A 21,203-nucleotide genomic window follows, 5' to 3' on the forward strand; every position below is an offset into this window, starting at 1 on the left:
CCTTGTCCATCACATACAAATGTTTCAGATTCTTTTCTAAATTATCTCCTGCAGTAACATGACAAACTCTGAATATACTCCCAACTATTTCCGTTTTGTGCAGATCAAATTTAGATCTTTGTTTTCTAGTTTATATTCCATTCCTGGCAATTATTCTGTAGATTTCAAGTTTCCCTAATGCAAATCCCTCCCTTTCTTCTCCTAAACATATCAGTTTTAAAAGGAGATTCTATGTACAATACACTACATGAGTTTCCTTTGCACACAGCAGCCTTCTGGGGAAAGGCATTTTACTCACTCCTGTTCTTTTCACTTTATTTTGAGGCCACTTGAATTCACCATAAAGAGATGTCTGACAACTGTCATGGCTTCTACCCCAAAGGAATGTTTTGAAACCGTAAAATGTGACAGTACTTTGGTTGGGATTTTTTTTTTTCCTATGAAAATTTTCAGTATATTACACAGTAGCATAACATAAAGGAAAAGATCTCCATGCAATACAGTGGTAAGGTGGCAGAGATGGTCATAACATCCCCTCAACCTTCTTCTTTATGGCATCTCTATCAGGTTGGAAATAGAGATTAGGACAAAGCAGGGCACTCCATGCACACAATGCAGCAAAAAGAACTAGATATTCCTCAAAGTAACCACTGAAGAGCTGGGAACCTGATCAGTTTTCCTTTCTATTCTCAAATGAGAAGCAATATAAAGATAAATACACTTCTAAGAGATGTCTTATATTTTATACATTTAAGCGCTACTTCTTTTATGTTTTGTGCTTTTCTGCAACACAGGGTTTTTGCCCCTATCATATGCTATAGTCCCAGTGCTTGGGACAGCTAGGATATTCTACTTAGTAGTCATTTCTGGATCCTTCCATCATTTTCCCATCAGCACAGCCACTCAAGCCATTCAGGCAGCCTCAATAAAGCATCTTATTTCCACCTATAGCCAAATCATCAGAATCATACTTCAAAAGGACACAATTAAAGTATTTCAAAGGAACAACAGATGCTTGAAAAGGTAAAATAAACAGAAGTAGTAGCAGAATGCCACACCACCATTCCACCTGCAGGCCTTGGTGAGAGGCAAATTGTGTACTACAAATGCCCTGTATTTCAGTCACTATTTACAACTTCAAATAGTCTTCCCAGCACACTACTCTTTAAGAAGTTTGATTTCAGTTTAGTTGCTATTTCAGAGAACACCTCAAAGTGTACCAGTACAAGCTGTTTCAACTCTCAATTCCCAAAAATTACTGACACTGGCATTTGTCTGGCCTTCTCCCCATACATGCAGCATACACCTCCAAAACCAAAAGAAAAAAAAACCAGAGCAGTGCTACTGCAACATAATCTATGTCGGCACCAACAGGACCTCAAAGGTTGGGTCTGGAACTCAACCAAAGCAGCTCCCCAGCTTTCAGAGCCCTTCCCACAACTGTGCCCAGCTACCTCACTGCCACCAAGTCACTCTGGCAGCTCAACAGTGCTGTGTGATGGAACCCAAAGGTGGCTACTCTGACCACAGGGACCAGAAACCCATTTGATATCCCAGCAGCTCTACAGCTGCAATACCGCAACAGTTGTTCGCAACCTAATTTTCTCCACATCTCCATTTATGTGCCCACATCTGGGTCTTGGACAACATCACAGAGCAATGTAAGTACATATGATCACCCACATGGAGTTTATATACAAAACAAGGACTAAACCTGTCTTTCCAGTACCCAGGTACAATTCAGTGTCCATACAGCAGAGCTCCAAGACTTGTTTGTATTCTTCCACAGAACTTCAGTCTATGAATAATAGAGTTCTGTCTCTTAAAGCACACAGACCATCAAATAGCATGTGTTCTAGTTCAAGTGAACTTGCAAAATCCCAAATCCAGTTTTACAACTGATTTTAAGCACATCTGTCATCCAGTGGGCAACATCTGCTGCATATTGCTGAGCTCTGCTTCCTCTGTAGAGGAATGGAGTGTATCACTGCTGATGCCGACTTTGGAACTGGGCTGGTTTTCAATTAGAAGGTGATCTTGGCCAACACAACCCAAGCGGCATGTGCACAAGTAAAACTGGCTCTGGTAGTGCAAAACAAAGCCCAGCAACAACCCAGTCAAGCACACAACTTTTCACTAGCCCTCACTGCAATCCTGACTGCTCATCTACTCCCACTGCTACAAAAAGAACGATAAGGGGATTAAATCACAGATGTCTCACTGCCTCTCTCTCCCCACCCTTTAAATATAATTATCAGGTCGGTCTGATTACATTTTTTTACAAAGCATCCTTGTTTGCCAGTATATACTGTGTCTGGTGACGTCAACAGTCACAGGCAAGTCTGTGATTTAAAGATCAGGGAAGGGTGAAAGCATTCTCCCTTTCAAATGGAGATAAAATATAAACTGCTTTAGACTAACACATTTAATTAGACCCTAAAATAGGTTAAAACATCGTAACATCATAAATGTCCCCTTTGGGTGTCCAGGGCTATCTGGCATACTTAGGTTGGTGTGCATTATTTATTACTCTGACCTCTCTTTTCAGGAGCATCCAGCCACGTGCTGTTTCTCAGCCTGTTGAATGCCAGGATCATTCAACACGATGGGACCAAAAACCAACATTGTGGGAAGGAAGGGACTGGAACAGGGAGACATTGTAACAAGAAAACTCAACCAAATAAACAAAACAATCCATAGAGGAAAAGGTGAAATTTTTCAATGCAGAAGGGAAATAGCTACTGCAGGTCCTCTGATGAGGAACTCTTTCAGTAGAAAGATGCACCACAAGGGTTATTTTGAGAGAATGGGTATGGTACAGTGCAGTGAGCAGCTGGCACGACATCATACCTTATTAGCCACCCAGGCTAACACAAACACCTCACACCTGGTTCTCAGTCATTTGGAGCAGAGCTCACAGTTCTGCTGGTAACACTGGAGCTGCTACAACCCACCTCTTGAAAAGTACCATTAACAAAGTTCTATATTTTCAGCCCTTCTGACAGCAAGACCAGCTCAGGGGAGAATCCACTTTCTGCAACCCTTAAAAGGCAAATGTCCTCCTTAAAGGGAAGTACATGTGCAAGGTGGGGACAAAAGAGAGGAGATGCTTTACAGAGGTGTGGGGACAGCAGGGCATAGCTGTAACTCTGGATGAATCAGTGTTCAGCTCTCCTCCATCCCTGTCCTACTCTGAGGTCCAGAACATCTTGCCACAAGTAATTATCCCCCTAGCCTAGGCAGTCTGCTTTGCAGCACACACACAGCTTCTATTACAGCACAAGTAGTTTTATAGCAAGGAAACTTAGTTCCAGCAACCCTTAAGTCACATGAAAACTTCAGTCCCAGTTTCAATACTCACAAACATTTCTCAGCCTTGCTGCAACCCCACAGACTCCACTTTCCAACTCTCTGCACGCACTAAGATTTCCACATGGTTGAATTAAAAAACAGAAAACTCTGCTTTAGGAGTTAAACATGTTCAAGTTCAGTAAGAAAAACAGTGAATAAATCATACCCTGGGATATATCAGAACATACCCTAAATAAAGTTTGGGGCTTGCTGTCCTCAGTGATGTTCTGTCCTGAATTAGCTGCTGAAATCTAGACTGATTTAATTCTTTTGGCTTACAGACAATTCTGACAGCCCCATTAATGTAATTTTGTTTATCTCTTCCTCATGACTTCTCATCTGGACAAATACTTATTTTTGGATCTTTTTAATCGTGTGTGCAGTTTTCATTACCACCAGAAGGCACTTCAGAAGGATTAACAGTAATTTAGTGATAGACACTCTTTGTTTTCCACTCTGTTTAGAAATGAAAAAAAAAGTACTGATTAATGATCATCAACTATCCCTCAGGTTTTTCACAGGAATTGTATTATTGTCTCATTTACAACAATATTTATACCCTTAAACCCAACTTCATGGATTATGGCTCCAAGCAGATCAGAGCAGCAGAGGCCCAAAGAAAATTACTGATCTCCTTGGACAATAAATCTTCCCACAAACTTGGGATGCATATTTGGTGCAGTTCGTCAGTCCTAGTCAAGAACATCAAAATCTAAAAATATGTTTATCAGCAGAATGCATGTTTACTTGTGCAAACACACAGTTAAGGTATCAGTAATATTCTAAAGGACTGTAAATCTAAGCCATCAGTAGTTCTGCAGGGCATTTTTGTAATAAACCCTAACATTTTGAGACTTTTACCCAGTATGGGAGAAGAAACTTGCCATTCAGCCAGCTCTAAATAATGATTTTTAAATATGTAAGCAGCATGTCTGGTTTTGTAGTGGCAGCAATAATATACTTGGTATTTCAGCCTTTTAGAACAGATTTAATTGTGCAAGCAAACAAAAATCCTAAAGCCAATTACTTCCACTCATTGTTTATTATTTCCTGCACAAACCTCACCCATAGTGAAACAAAGCTACCATACCTGACTAAGCAATTAATAGCAGGAAAGAAGCAGCAAACCAGGAACAGCAATACAGAAAATGAAGGATTATTTCATGCAAATGCAATTAATTAATATCACGGCACTAAAAAATTGTTTCGTTTACCATTCACAGACCACTTTTACTGGTTGCAGTACACTGTTCTTTTTGTATCTTAATATAATAAGTATCAATGGAAAAAAATTCATCATCCTGTTAAGAAAAGGTTAGTTGCATGCAACAACTCCAAGTACAAAAACAAAATGCTATCAGAGAATTTTTTCCATACTAGACATGACATGGAACCACAGATGGAATCAGGACCTCATCTGAGTCATGCTGCATCAGAAATACTGTAAGAACTTGTAAAGAGTTTCTGATTTAGAGACACCAAACACACCCCCAAGGGGAGCAGCACAGCTCCCAGCTGTTCCTGCAGGGAGGTGAAGGCTGAGATCCCAGCACACAAGCAGCTCCCAAACCTCCCAGCTCCTTCTCCCAGAACAAGCAAATCCCACACCACAGATGCTGTTTGGGGCAATATCCAAATACATACTGAAGAAACTACAAGGTATGTATTTTTGATACTGACCAAAGCAATGTTAGCAGGGTAAGAAAGAGACCACAGGGATGAACTAATTAAACCTCTCTACCCAGAGAGAGATTTTTTAATTTTCTTTTTGTTGGTTTGGCTGGCTTTGGTTTGCTTCTTCAAGGTTTCTTTGTGTGCGCTACATCTACTAAATACAAATGCAAAAGACATATCAAGCTTTACTGTGTAGTAGTAACACTGGGACAGCAGAAACAAACATTTCACTCCCAGAGAATATACTATTACTAAAAAAATGTGGTTCTTAGCTCAATTCCAGTAGTTTAAGCAAACAGTCCCTGAGTTGTTAAACAACATACTGCCTCAGGCAATGGTGCCTGTGAGACCTCAAAAATAAAGTTTAGATCTCCAACTCCATTTCCCTTTCCCATTCACCAAGACAGATGGAAAGCAGATGTAACTAGAGAATTATCACTGTGACACTTCCCCAAGACAGAGAAGCAATGATACTTGTTCAGGAAATATCTTATGGAAGATTATCTTACACTCCATTTTGCAGTGCACGTGAAGCTTTCAGCACCAGAGAAATTATACTGAATCACTTTGTCTGATGTGAACCTACCAGATACAATTTCAGGGGTCAGTGAAATTCTGCTGCTAGAGTGATGGTCACAGAAATACTATGTTCACATGTTCCCATGCCATATTCATTTGCTAAGGGATACTGTGCAGGGCTCAGATCTGGCAGAGAGCCCAAGCACAATAACACACTGGAATGAAGAGATCATTGTGAAAGCAATAAATCTTGATAACAGTCTGATATTAACCACCAATGAAAGGTGCTGTTTATCTCAAACACTTTTTAAGAGCTCCTGAAAGATGTTTCCAGTCCTTAAAGAAAGACATTTTTTAGTCTAAGCATTTCCATAGCAGATTTCCAAGATGGAACTGAGACACAAACCAGAAGCTGTATTGCTCCTGTTTTTCTCCCAGGTTCACTCACTTTTCACATCCTACCTCATAAAAGTCAGTCTTAACCAGGCAGAAGACATTTAACCTTGGCACAAGTTATAACAACAGACAGCAGCTTGATCTTGGTAAAAATATTTGTTACCCACAGACTAGCCAGAGAAGAAAAAAGCAACCTACAATCTGTGGACACTGATTCTGATGCTTAGACAGAATAGCTGCTCTGCAGAATCAGCTATTTTGGCCATGAGTTGTCCATGGGCCATTTGGTTGGTCAGAAGCTGAATTGTTAAATGTTGTACACAAAACCACTCTCTTCCTATCCTTGCTATGATTTTCTGATGACCCATTTGGGCTGCTGTGCCCTCTCTCTTCAGAAAAAGACTCTGCCAGGCCAGGAACAATACATAGAGGAGTTCCTTTTAATAAACAGCTATACAGGTATACAAATCTAGGAGTGGAAAAAACTAGTCTGCTTCAGAAAGTTACTCTGCTAGATTTGTGTATCTGCTGATGTTTCTTTGCTGCTCCTCACAACTCCACCACATCTACACAAAATTATTGTTCAACAGCCTGCAGCAAACCCTCCAAACCAGAAGGGCAGCAGAGCACAAGCTGCTACTGGAGGAGGACTTGCACACCTGCTTCACCGTACCTGTAACATCCCAAGTCAATGCTAGAACTCAACTCATGAGTCACACAAGAGCTGCACAAGCCACACAAGAGCTGACTACTCTCAAGCACATCTGATCCTCCTCATCAGTTTCCATTTAAAAGGGTACAGTCTTCACACAGATCTAGAATCCCACAATGACACAGGCTGGAAAGGCCTCTTGAGGTCTCTTATCTACACACCCATCCCAAGCAGTTCATCTAGACCTCATTCAGCTGAACTTCAAAATACCTCCAAGACTGAAGAGTCTACAACCTCTCACAGTTTCTGTTCCAGTGTTTGACCAGCCTCACAATACAAAAGGCTTTTTTTATATCCACCTGGAATTTACCCTGTTTCAACTTGAATCCTTTGCCCTGGCTCCTTCATCATGCGCTTTAAGAAAAGTTTGGCAGCACCTGTTCTACACTCTCTCTACCCAAAAGGCAGCTGAAGGCAGCACTGACACTCCTGAATAACCTCCCCTCTGGCAGATGGAAGAAAAACAATTCCCTCTGTGTCTTTCCTCAAACCTCACTGTCCCCTTAATCACCTACTGGATTCATTCCAGTACATATCATTGTGGGTTTTACACCAGAGAACCTCACTCTGGCCATAATATGCCCTGCTCATACTTAGCTGTGATTCCAAAGCTCACCTGTCTGAAGGGTGGATTGTAGCATGTTTCAGCTAAAAACAAGGCACCTGTGTGAAACTGAGACAGAAAAGCACTTCAATTCTGCAGAGTGGCGCTCCTAAAAGATATAAGGCACAAGGTGCTTAGCAGAAATTCTGGTTTACTTTGTTGAACCTTTACTCTTAACTTACTTTGCAGTGAGACCTCTGTTCCCATCATGAAGCATTTTGGAGATTCAACACTTTTCCTCTGTCTTGGAAGAAAGAAACACCCTGATGCAGTGTATTACATCTGAACAAAAGTATTTTATGGGTACAACTCCAGCTTAGAGCTAAATCTTACTAAGAAATAACACAGTAGCTCCCAATGACACATGATACCACTGTTAGGGAATTTCCCAGAAATGCAGTAGCAATGTGGAGTTCAGGTCTATCCACACTGCTTGCTGTGACTGGATTTCTCACATAAAAAGGAGTAAGTATTTGAACTCTCAGTGATGGGACACCCTACCAAGAAGAAAACATAATAAAATTTCACTAAGTGATTCAGAAAACTGAGCCTGAATGAAAGGCAAAACCCTCAGTAGCTTCTGAAAAAAAACTGGAGTCTCAGTGCAGCAAGAGTATCTCAATGGCTGGAGAGGTTGGTCTAGTGTCATGCAATCCATTTAGCTGTATAAAAGTCTGGAAAAGGAACACATTTGAGCTACTTATGATCCCTCACTTGAAGGGACTGAAACCCTCTAAAAATAAAGTATGTAATGAAGCAGTCAGAATATCTTTAAACAAATCACTGTCATCTTTTGGTCAGACAGTGAAACCTAAGAACTCCATCTGACTATCAGACTTCTCAAGACAACCACTCAAAACTGCACACACAAATTATGCAGTTGCTGCCAGCAAACATCTTATCCCTCCAAAGGGGCAAGTCAAGGCTAAATCTTGCAGGAAAGGCCTAGTAACAACAGAGGGTACAAACTACAGGAAAAATTCCTAACCAGACAGCAAGAAATTAAATGATCCATCCAGTTATGAATCACCACTGGTCCACGGCAGCAAAGAATGCCCTTGATTGTCACATGGCCCATGCAATCCTAGTCAGCAAGGGCAAAGTCCTGGGAAGTACTTTGTCTACAAAACACAGGAATACATCTTCCTCCAGTGATAGGTTGGACCAAACCACTTTGTTTTCAATTCACCCACTCATCTCCATCCATTTTCCCAAGTCTTTTGATCTCTCCTCTCAAGATATCAAGAAACTGAGAAAGGACCAAGCATGAGCTAAGGCTTCCACTTGCAGGTGCTGCTAGTGCCTCTGACCACAATCACTCCCAAAGGCTCAAATGCAAACACTTGCTCTAAACAGAGAGCTAGTTTTAAATTGCAAGGATTTTTTTTTTAAATGAACACAAAGCAGTCCTTCCCATACTGCCTCCAAAAGAAAATGCATTGGTAGCTCTCCAGTTACTACTCCCCACTCACCATAAACATACTACCTCCTTCTGAGGCTGCCTCCCCACAAGCTGTGATTGCAGCTACTCACAGGAATTTGTTGAACCTAGCTAAGTTAGCACAGTTACTCAGTGCAGCAAACACAATTGTCTCAGCCAGAATGGGCATCAGTGGCTGAAGCAGTAACATCTGCCACAAGCACATGTGCTCCAAGAAGAGGACAGACAAAAAAATATTTTGGGAGGTACCACAGCACTGCCTATCTGCGCTATCTCTTCCCAGGTCTCACTCACTGTGCTGCTTCACCCAACCTTTATGCAAATAGCCTGCATGAAATTCCATGATGGTGCAATCCAGCTGCTGACAGACAAAAAGCTGGGTCCCAAGATCCACTATCCAAGCAGCTGACCTCTTCAGTGGCAGCATCAGCAAAGACGCCAAGGTCTGAATCCTCACACACCTCAAATGGAAACAGATGCTTGCCCCCCAGGAACTGACATATTGATGGAAAAATATTAGTACATTAATTCATTAAAACCTATTCCTCCATCTTTGAGGCCTGATGAATAATGCAAACAAGGATTCACAATTGACTTACTACCAAAAAAAGCAAAACAAACTCTGAGATTTGTTATTTAAGAGGATTGTTTAAGCAACTCCACCCCAAAGTGCCAGGCTGGAGTCCCCAGGTCATCCTCTGTACAGGGTAGTATCTCAAATGTTGCACTCAAGCTGCACGTTTCCTATTCCTGTTTCTCTGCGCTTCCAGGACTATTCACCCAGCTTCCAGAACGGTGAAAAAAATTAATTTTCAAAACAGAAACATGTAAATTAACTCTTCATATTAAATTCGTATTTGTTTTCCCTTCAGGAAACTCTGCACCCAGTTTGCCAGACACTATTGTTAATTTACCAAACAAATTCACTCAAAGAGAATTACTGCAAAGCAGACTGGAATGGCTTCCTTGGAAATCACTCAGGTTTTGTGCAAGGCAGTGGCTCTCCTCAAGGCAAAGGAAGAAGGGGGAATGGAGAGCCCACTCACAAACAGAGCGACAATGGAGTCACGGCTTCCCAGAGCAATCCACTCCTTTCCAAAGCACTCCAGTGGAACCAGAACGGTTCTTCCAAGAGCACACTGCAGGATCAGGATGTGTATCCATAAACATGCATCCACGTGGCACTGAAGTCACAGCATGCTGCATGATGGAGAAGCTGGCCCTCACCAACAGCCATGGCATGCAAGGACACAACTTGGAGCATACCTGTGGCTCTAGAGGGGCAGACAGATGCATGCCAGGACTTACCAACACCACCCAGGAACCTCACTTCCCAGCGCTTCCAGCAGAGCTAGAATTTGGAGACACACACATTGTTTACAACTACAAGATAGCTAAGCATGCTTTGCTAAAAAAACAAACAAACAAAAAAACCCCACCAAAACAACAACAACAAACCAGCATCTTAAACACCAAAACTGAATCTCATTTTGAGATGGTAGTTTTCATTAAAGATCCAACCCAGATGACAGACTGCCAGGAATTTTTTTTTTATTTTCTATAATCTAAATATAACAATTTATTTTTGTTATGATACTGTTAAAAAAAATCCAGTCAGGAGAATATATCTGAAGCCAACTTTCAATTGGCAAATTTTTCTTTTTTTTAATTGACAAGTTATTATTATCTTGTAATCCCTAAAGATACTATGATGGAAACAGTTTTAACTACAGAAAAATAATATTCTGCTATTTGAGCACACTCAGGTTTTTTTGTTGATACCAGGTGTTAAAGTAGTTATAATTTTTTATTTCCTAAAGTTGCATATCCTTATCAGAAAAATACTTGTCACCAAGAACAAAAGCTCCTGCGTCAGTTGGTCTTCACCACTACACCACCTGATCCAGCAGACAAGCCATGACTTTTCTGCTTTCAGACACTAAATCAACTTTTATTAAAAGGAACTCCCTTCATTTAGAGCAGCAAATCTATTGCTATAGAATGCTTTTTTTCATGGTGATGACAGCAGAGATGAGAATTGGGGGTAAAAAAGAGAAGGAGTAATTGCAAGTTCTTTAGATAACCTGAACATAATGCAAACACATTGAAGATAAATTTACTGAGGATCAGGAAAAGTAAACTGAGCGACAAGTACCCCTCATGTTCTCTTTCTCTCAAAATAAAAACTTAATACGACTACTAAAGCCTTGTTCCATCTCATGAGCTGAAATAATGACACACTTTTTGAGAACAAACATTGTCCCTGTACTCAAGACCTGAGAGCTTTTATCTTCTTTGGTCTCACACTGCATGGAGAGAATTAGGACGTGAACATCAGGGCCAAAGTCCTCTAGGACGACTGGGAGGAGGACAACAGGTTTCTGCGGCAACCTCACACAGCTCCATGCAGTCACCCACCCAGACACTGAGCTGCTCAGAAGGAACACATCTAATTGGGATTACATATGAGGGAACACATTACATGGGCAGCAGCCAGCCCTCATGGGCTGCACGTGATTTACTGGCCCTGCGTACAAAGAAATTCAGGATTTGTGTGCATCCCAATTCCCACTACATTTCATTCAGATCCTTTTGAAAATACCAGCCTTATAGGTTTTTTGGCCCCTACATCCACACCTGCAACAGATCACTCTGCATAAGAGCCAAACATTTGCACTCATTTTCTTTGAGGATCTAGATTTTTCAGACTAGCAGGAAAGATCTCATAGTCTAAAGCTGTCCTACAATCTAAACTATACAAACTGTAGTTGACACCACAGATCCAATGAACTTGGAGATGTCTCACCTTACGATACATCATCCAAGAGTAAAAATTTTTGTTTTGAAATACAATTAACATTAACAAAGACATCTCCTGCAGCATTATTTATAGTGAGAAGGAGAAAGACGAGCATGTTGGAAACTGGGAGCAAGCCACATTATCTATGAGGAACTGTGCCAGCAGAGTAGTTTTCCTGCACAGTGAGTGTTGAGGAGTTTTGGGCTCACCTGCCCCTGACAGAAGTTCAATGTAAAGTCCTTACATATCAATACATCATGGAGAGCTGGAGAAGAAATGCACAAAGGAGATTGCTACTCTCAGAAGGAAGCTGAGAGTCCCAGCTGTACCTCTGATCCAATTAGCCGCTTCGTGAACTTTTGTCACAAGAGAAGGTTTTCTGAAAAAATAAACACATGCTCTGATTAAGTAAATTGTGAGCAGTTAATTTGCAATACCACAGTCCCCAAGGGACTCAAGGACCAATCTCTCTGGTGTTTCATCTACAGTAATTTAATAATTTATATTGTAAGACCTATGGCCTACAATGAAGATACCAGGACGAATCTTGAGTATATCATTCACCCTAGTGACACTGACTGAAAGGCACTGCTTGGCCAATTTAAGCAAATGAGACCTAGCAGTCCCACTGCCTGATCCAGTGATTAGTACAACTGCTGTTTTCCCTGCTCCACAGCACAGGATCAACAGCTCCACAGCTAACAGCTGCCACCAGCAAGCAGGTTCAGGTCAGCCTTGCAAAAAGAGGCAAAATCAAGCATGTTCCTCCATTCACATTCCAATTCACTAGAAGTCACCACACAATTTAAATCTCTGCTCTCACAAACAGATATGCAATATTAGATGAGCCTCACAGATTCCCATGTTTCTGCTATTCTAAACACTGTGTCCTCTGCTCCATTTGGGGCTAGATTTTTTAGCTGGTTTTCTTCCAACTTCTCCTGGATTGCTTTGGATTTTTGATTGCCTGGAACTGAGTTGGTCATTATTATCATTTTAAGTAATGTTGCCCCAGCTCTGCAGCATCTCAGAGCTCTGAACAGCAAACACTCTTTTAATGCAGAGTGCACTCGATAATAGGATTAATAAAAACTACACAGCATCTTTAGGGGGCCATCTTGTATCAGCCTAGCAAGAGGATCAGAATGGAGAGCAAACAGTGCCATGAGTCCAGGCAGTTCTAAGCCTCTTCTCCTACAAATCACAGTGAACAATCACTAGAGAGTCTCCACTTCCAGGCCACACTGTGCACTGCCAAATATTTTTAAAAGTCACTGTCCTCTTTTAAAAAACTCAAAATTACCTGAACGCTATTTATACATCTGTCATAATTAATCCTCTATACATAGAATCTCTTGATTAAAAGTATTTTCTTTAGGGTTGGTTGCATAAATAAAACATTATATTGGGTTGGTCAATACACTATTGTAAAGCAAATGGCTTATGTAGGTTGGTGACAAGCATCCCTCACCACATGAGGTGTAAATATAAGTGTGACAATGAATTTGTCGCCAACCACTGCAAGAAATAAGGTTTTATTGAGGGTGAAAGGAGTTGCATAATTGCTAAAATCTTTTGAAATTTGTCTCTGGGGAAAACAATGGATGTTTGTGCTAATTTTCAAGTTTTCCACCTACATATCATCAAATATAAGGCAAAAAATAATTAGTTTACAGGCGGAAGGATGCAGCTTCAATGCTTTGATGCAGAATACCTGAGTTCTCTTTTCACTGCAACTGTGAGCATGAGTAATTTAGCTGGAAATTGTGAGAATGTGATGAATGACTCGTAGAGTTCTCCAACTGGTTTTCTATACATCTGCTCCAGTTGATAAAATACAACTTATGTAACTAGGACAAGGCAATTGAGCAATAAAGACAGCACAGGAAATGCCATTTCTGACATTAACCAAAATACTCATGGCATTTACATTCTCAGAGAATCATTGGGAAAGTCTGTTCCTTTTTTTCTTTCTTTCTTAAGAACACAAGTGTTTATAAAAATCAGCAACACCTCCTTTTTTTTTTTCCACCCACATGGACTTGGCTGCATATCCCAGTATTTTGTTATGTCAGCTTCAAAAAACCTCCATTGCATTGCTTCAAGACCTCAAGAAAACCAAAACAATTAAAACTACACACTGATTTTAAGACCTGCCTCTTCTCCTCTATGTGCCCTGCGCTCAAAGACAGACTTGGTTCCCCCTGCCAAATCTGGTCCCAATTCAGCTGCTGATTGGAGCTGGCTCATGGGATTAATGTCCATGATATGGACTAATGAACATTCATCAATCAGGAAGTGCGTACAGATACCTAGACAGTGCATGGTGTTATCACCAGTGCATCTGGTAAGACTGTTAGGGCTTTAAGAACCTGCACCAAAATAATACTCTGGAGATGAAAATCGGGAAGGAAATAAAATCACCCAGACATCCTTGGAGGACAGAAGGATCATGAAGGGACAGAGGGATCTTAAAAGGCAGCAGTCCTCTGCCTGTCCACACAGTTCAGGAGGCTGGGCAGAGGAGGTGGTTGCCTTTTCTATAAGCATTCACTGGCAGCTGTCAGTCCAACCAAAGAGACAGAGACACACACAGCCACCAACCTCAGACAGAACACAGCAGTCCAGGACCACAGAACACAGGCAAAATGCTCAGTCCAAGCCTGCCTTTCCCTCTCCAGATTCCTTGACATCAACACACTGCTCCCTGTGTACTTAGAAGCCAGTTTGAGAGCATACTGAAATCTACGTTTTTTTATAATACACCTAAAATTTTGAAATTTCTACCCACAGATTTTCTCCTCACACAGGCTGTTCTGACCAAAGGACGAGTCTTGCCCCAAAGGCTTGACAGCTCTGAGGACAGTGCCACAGCAGGGTATGTATGTTTGAAGTGCAGGAAAGGGAATAACCACACTTTAGGTGCTAACAGTCTGAAAGTGCAGACTCCTTTTTGTCCCTAATGAACAGGTTGGCATTGATGCCACACGATACCTGGTTTTTGCTAAAGAAGGGCTTCAATCACAACTGGAGAAAAACACCCAAAACCATATTTTTGTCTTTGACTGGAAAATGCCAAAATGAAACTTTGTTACAGTAGCTAAAAATCACCTAATGTCCAACAATTAGTAATTCAGGCACAGGTGTCACTTATACCTAAAGAGTAAATCCTGACTGGTGGTACATAAGCAGGCGACCTTCCACTGACACATAAGGATTTATAAAACATGCTAGTTGTTTTACTGCAAAATAACTCTCATAAAAAGATTTCCAGAGATTACAGTCCAGGCTTAACTGCTGAACTATCAAGCCTGTAGAATACTACATAAAGAAAGAGTGAATAGAAACGTCGGTTACCTTTGAAACATTGCAGTTTCAGACCCAGCACAAACTCATCTCTCTTTCTCTGCTGCTTCAATGAGTACAGAACAAAACCCACATGGATGCTCACCTGCATGCATATTCACATACCTACGTTTTTAGATTAATTTGCCAACTTATGTTCATGGTCTGAACAGGCAGGAAGTCTCCCTCATCCTTCCCAGAAGTCACCATAGAAATTACATGTGATAATGTACAAGTGACACTAATGCATCTGCACTTTCTCCCTTTTAAAAAAAGATCTAAAGCTGGCAGGCCATTGATTTTGTTATACATTGCCCCTTGTTCTGCAAGGAATCCCTTCATAAATCCCAATACATCAGTAATCAGTAATTAAACCGCAATTTTTAGCAAGGTTTCTATGCTGCTCGCTTGTAGGATAGTCTAGAAAATTATGGAAAAATCACTAAATCTCATCCAAGTTACTACTGTCCCTCCCACAAGCTTTGTAGAGAATAAATGAAAGCAATAAGTTTGTCATAAAATGGATCTGTATTAACTCTACCAATGAATATAAAGCAGACTTGAATTTTCCTGAGGATTCTAGGTAAAGCATGTCTCAGTAGGAGACAACAACTCCCCACAATATTTTATCTGCCTTGGAAGCTCTTTCAATGGAAGATGATAATAAAACATACCTCTCTTGAGTGAATCAAACAGGCTCTAGATTCATCACTTTTCTATCCTGCATTCCTGCTCTCCTATTGAATTCACAGTGAAACAGCAGACCCAGTCTGATATCTAGGGCCCTTGGTAAAGTCCTGCAGGACAGCTCCCTTGAGGAGAGTGAAGCTGCAATCAAGAACCTGAGCCTCACAACCAGACTGATATCAGCCTCCCCTGCAACAGGAAGCAGAACACAGAACCTTCCCCTTTACAGAACAAGAAACAAAATCTATTTATTCCATCTAAGGTTCTCCGACGTATGATTCATACAACTAAGCAACTGAGGGAAAAGGACTAAGGGGCATACTAATGAACAATTACTGTAGAAATCATCTCAGCATGGCAAGTGGGGTAAAACTAGAATCTAGTAAGATTATTTAATAGTTCTTGTCAATTGATCATAAAGATTGTTATAGTATGAATTTCATATTTCAAAAGACATGTGCAGGTTATTCTATCACTCTTTACATTTGTCGATACTGCACTACATTATTCTTACTAAGTCATTGCTGCCTTAGGAAAAGCTTCCCATTTATAGTTTTTCCTGTATGTGCAGGAGTTATTATCCTGACATTTGAATGTAGGTTGCAGAAGAGTTCAGTGATTTATGCACATCAGTGCAAAAATGTAATGACTGCAGGTAAAAACATCGTTTACTTGAAAACCGTCCAGGTGACAGCTCTCATGTGTTGGCAGTCATGTCCCTACTGCTGACACTGTTTCTGTTTAACACAATCCAAGTATTAGTAATATTTGTATATTAAGTTCCCTTCAGCTCAGTGGAGTCACATATGTGCACACATAGACAAGTATGTGATAAACAGTTTTATGAGTAAGGATGTAATATGAAAAGCTTACTGGAAATCAATGAAAGGATCAATGCTGATCAGTATGGAATATCCTTGGGGAACTTCACAGCAATGCCAATCAGTTCTGTAAGAAAATTTTCATATCCTTAGCACTCTGGGGAGAAAAAAAGACTTCCTGAAGAATTTTTCTAAGCAAATGGCATTATGAAGCAGGAATAATTCTCTAGTAAAGGACTGAGTTGGTTTAAAACTTCCGCAGAATTATAGTAATTCTCGACAAAATTGTCAGATTCACGATTGGGCACTTGTAGAAAGTCATCTTTATTTTCCAAATGGGGGGGGGGGGAGGGGAGGAATTAAATCCCTGAGTCATAGTTCAAGATTCACAAACACAGGACTTAAAGTAGACCATTATATGACTCCAGGAAACTGCAGGAAGTATCTAAGCTATTTGCTTAAAATAAGTGACCGCATTAGCCCAGCTAGGCATTTTCCAGTATCACAAATGACATTTTATGAAGATGCACTTTTCCATCTGACTAACAGCATGATTTCACCAGTTGTCACCATAAAAAAAAAATCTACATGGCAAAACCAAAACTGAACAACAGCTTTTTCAGGATGGAAAAAGGAAAACAAACATCTGCTTTGCTTTCTGCCTCCCTAGTCAATATATTAAGCTAGACAATGTGAAAAAGCGCGATTTTAAAGCACTGCTATAATATTATTTATGTCTCTGGGTCATCGAAGTAAACATCAATGTACCATGATTAAATCAAACACAGGACCACTCCGCAACACTATTTAAAAGCTAGGCCTTTTCCTAGATTGAAATTTATGTCAGCATTACCCATAAAACTCAAGACCACTTATGAACTCTTTAGACCATGATTGTCTGTATGACACACATCAGTAAGTACTTCACAACATTCCCTAGCAAAAGTAATATTGTAAACAATAATTACTGCTATTAATTGGTTATAAGTTTGAAGTCTTGAAACTTTGTTTTGTCATTAACGTCCCCTACACTACACCACAAGTCCTCAGGGGAGAAAAGATAAAGAAAAAGAAGGAGCCTGAAGTTGTCAGATGTAGAGCAGAGAGCCCTAAGCACCTTTACAGAGACTTTTACAGACCTTAACAACATTCTCAACAGCTGATTTAGTGTGAAAGCAGGTGCCAAAACCCCAACACCAAGAATAACAAACACCACAGTCACTCAGCTTCCAGCTGGGAATGAGTCCCAGCCTGCTTCCCCAGGCTCATTCCAACCAAAATTCTCTCTACTGTTTCATACATGCTCAGGCCTCCAGCAAGTTCCACAGGTGCTAGAACTAACTCCAACTCCCTGACAAAAACCAGGTTATTGTGCCTGTGTTACCACTTCCAGTGTTTCTGCAAAACACATTTCTTCCAAGGACTGACCCAAGCCCAGCAGAGACAAAGTAAAGATTCCTAGCTAAGGCAAGCCACCTTGCAACCCAGATCACAGAAGTCTTTAGTACTTTGGCAGGCCCCATTAAAGCAAGATATCCCAGGACTTCTCCATTCCAACTCTGCAAAATGCCACACAAAACACACCAAGACCCATACCGCAACCTTCTGCTCATTTTAATACATTGCTGGAGCAGTAATTCTGTACATTTTGAAGTACAGGTCTTAATCAGATTTACTGTTAGCAGCAGGACTCCTGAGGAAAAAGAGCTTGTGTTCTGTTTTTTGTCCCAACTTTGGAAAGCACCAACACAATATCCTAATTGCTAATCATCTCCTCCCTTATTCACTGCTCAAACACTCAAAAAGCCTGCATACTCCCAAAACCAAAGCTGCCTGCATCAGACATTGTCTAAAGGAAGTACCCTAATTATGCCTAATTTAGGATTTACATTGTAATTTCAACTTCAAGACAGCTGGGCTCTTCTAAAGGGAAAACCAAGAGCAGCACAGTAAATCCTTCAGGCATACTCCCCCTGCTTTTCTTTCCAAGCTGTTGCTATAGGGTTTTCACTGCTGAAAAACACCATCAACACACAGTGAAAGAATATTGTTGCCTCTCTGGGTAGAAAACTATTAGTGTAAGGACTGCCCAGCTTGGGGCAGAAGGTTTCAAGAACTGCAAAGTTTTATTTTTCCTCTACTGAGGGTAAAACAAATGCCATATAGCCTTTCAGATTCAGAGACAAGGAAATGAAATGGTTTACTGATCAACTTGATCTGCGCTTTCAAGACACTTGCTCCATATTTATGTGGCTGCCCCATACCATGTGGTACAGTACCACTGGCTTGTTTTCAATTAAAATACAAACACTTCAGTTGCATAATGGAAGTTAAGATTATCTTTAACAAGGATCTCAGCTGTAGAACCAACCCCACAGGATGTAGACCTAAAGACTGAAGCAATACATAAAACATTTTTTAGGTGGGTTCCTCAGAACTCAGTGCATTAAATTCACAATAAGCTTTGATATCAATGCTAAAAAGTAATTAAATTGGTGTTCCGATCCTAAGCGTTTTCAAGTTGTGCTTACAAACATTTTAACATTAAACTGACAGAGATACACTCTCTGCAAAGAAGCCGCTCTAAAGAACACACAGGATAAAAGCCAGCAATGCTTTTACTATTGCACCAACACCATGAAAATGAAAGTAAGGAACAACCTATTCAAGCTTCCTGAAGATGCCCTGAAATGTTTTTAAGGAAGGTAATCTGCATTTACATGGCCCCTGGACTAGAAAAGTTTCTATAGCATGTGTTATTCTCCCAGGGCAGTTAAAGACCTTTCAGGGCAGGGCAAAGAGCAGGGTAAGCTTCAGGGCAGTATCAATCAGTCCTGGATTCAGCAAGAGTTGGGAGATCTGAGCCACTTATTCACAAAGCAGCTCCCTCGTGAAACGGCATCTCCCAGTGCGGCCGTGAGACAGCCAAAACACTCCCATGCACCTCAGGACTGCCATGCCTCTTTTTACATGCTGGAGTAAGCAGATAAGTACTGAGGGTGTAGGAGAATGAGCTGTTTCCCCTTGCTCACTTCTGTGCAACCACACAGGCTCACCTTGAATTCCTGACCCCCACATGCCACCAACTGCTGCCAAGTGGTCAACAACGCAAAAAATGTTGTTGTGTACTGCTCTACCCAAATCTCTATTTCCCTACTAATACTCTTAAAATTCACCTGAAAAGTTTAAAACCTTGAGCCTGCCCTTCTTGATCTGCAGGCACTTTGACAGGGAAACAAAAACTAAATGTACGTAAAACATAAGTGTAAGATACTGAACCAGGCTTATTGAAATCACAGTGCAAACCATACAGTTCTATTACACTAACAGTCTAAGTAACCTTGAACTGTTGCACACATGAATATTCAGAGGGAAGTACCTAATGTAAAGTTGCACATTACTGCCATTACTGCCATCTCTAGCCCACCTGTCACCACCCTGGGTGGTTTTGTGCCTCTGACTGCAGTGCATGGGCTACTTTGTCAGTCATCTGAAAAATACCACCCTGGTACTCAAGTCCTAACATGTCAAGTAGCTCTAATTCAGCTTTCCGCTCAATTCTTTGTCCTCTAAAAATAACTCACGTTTAATTGCAACTGGCTACAATTTTCTAATTCTTTGTGACCCCAAACCTCTAAATCTATTACCCAGAGACAGCCTAAAGTAATCCTTAATGAAGGTGTGGGTACAATGAAGCATGCTAGGGGCCATCTGGTTGCCAGGTGTTTCCTGGCTTAGCTTTTCTTCACAATACACATCACTCCTCCTCCCTTAATTCCATGGAAGGCAATTTCTACCTCAGGAAAGTCCTTCATTAAAGACACAGACAAGGGCTTTTTTGCAAGCAAGTCAGCTGCAGCACAGCAAAGTTCAGAGCCCACAGCAGAAAGCCTAGAAGGGCTGTTTATTACTACACATATCTCCCTGTAACTATCACCAAAAGACTGCCTGGACTATTTTTGAGTCTTAATAAGAAGTGCAACATTTTCACTGTGACCCTCTGCTTTGTGTACTTCACAAAAAAAAAAAACACAAACCTAAATTCCAATGTAAGAGCAGCTTTTGCAATAGTACCATTTACACTGAAAACAGGTGATTTAAAATGTACTAAGCAAGGTTGACAACCAGGGTAATTTGATTTTTTTCAGGGAGCACTACAACCCATCAGTGCAGTTATGTCCTGTTAACTTTATTTTCAAAATGGAGCATTTAAGCTCCTTAAAATCCCTGTAAGACATGTAAAAGCCTTCCAGCTTCCTGACACACATTCCTGCCCCTCCCCTTCACCAGTGCTCTGGAACATTTTTGAGAGCTGCACCGGTAGAAAGTAAGTAATTTTTGTACAGCACTAGCATTGCCCCAGCTCAACTTACTGAGCCAGCTTCCCACAGGGTCAGGCAAGGACCAGGCATCATAGGAGCAAAGGCATGAGACCCCAGAGAACCAGCTGGGATAAGCCCTGGCTGCCAAGAGATCACATCCCAGACTATTCAATAGGAAAGGAAAGCTTCTCCTGGCTCCTGCTACTGCGCTAAGATTTAATTTGCATAAAGCATCTCACATTTCACGCTTGTGACAACTACATGCACACTCAGATTGGAGGGGATACTGAGATGTTTATTGTGAGAAACGAGCTGGTTTTATACACTACTTCAAGACACAGGATTTCCTTCTACAGTATTTCTTCACTAAGTGACCTAACACACATTGCCACGTCAGGAACACACTTCAGTGTGAGGCACATCTCACAGCCTGTAGCTCAATTCCATCTTCCCTCTCTCTACATCCCCCCTTTTTTGTTTTCAAACTGTACTACCATAACTTTTTTCAGTGCTTGATCAACTATACAAACA

General features: G+C 40.9%; 1 protein-coding gene across 33 annotated transcripts in view; it reads right to left on the reverse strand.

Moving 5' to 3' along the window:
• MAP2 (microtubule associated protein 2) overlaps positions 1-21,203 on the reverse strand; it is a 221,026-nt gene that overhangs the window by 186,419 nt on the left and 13,404 nt on the right. For 27 of the 33 annotated variants that reach the window (XM_033064517.2, XM_033064528.2, XM_033064545.2 and 24 more), the window contains one exon: positions 9,964-10,048. The exons of 4 other annotated variants lie outside the window; for them this stretch is intronic. The gene's annotated coding sequence lies outside the window, so the exon portion shown is untranslated. The remainder of the gene's footprint in view (positions 1-9,963; positions 10,049-21,203) is intronic. 2 more of the 33 variants (XM_033064513.2, XM_033064516.2) reach the window with 1 other exon arrangement.

The sequence above is a fragment of the Catharus ustulatus genome, chromosome 7, assembly GCF_009819885.2.
Source record: "Catharus ustulatus isolate bCatUst1 chromosome 7, bCatUst1.pri.v2, whole genome shotgun sequence".
NCBI lineage: Eukaryota > Metazoa > Chordata > Aves > Passeriformes > Turdidae > Catharus > Catharus ustulatus.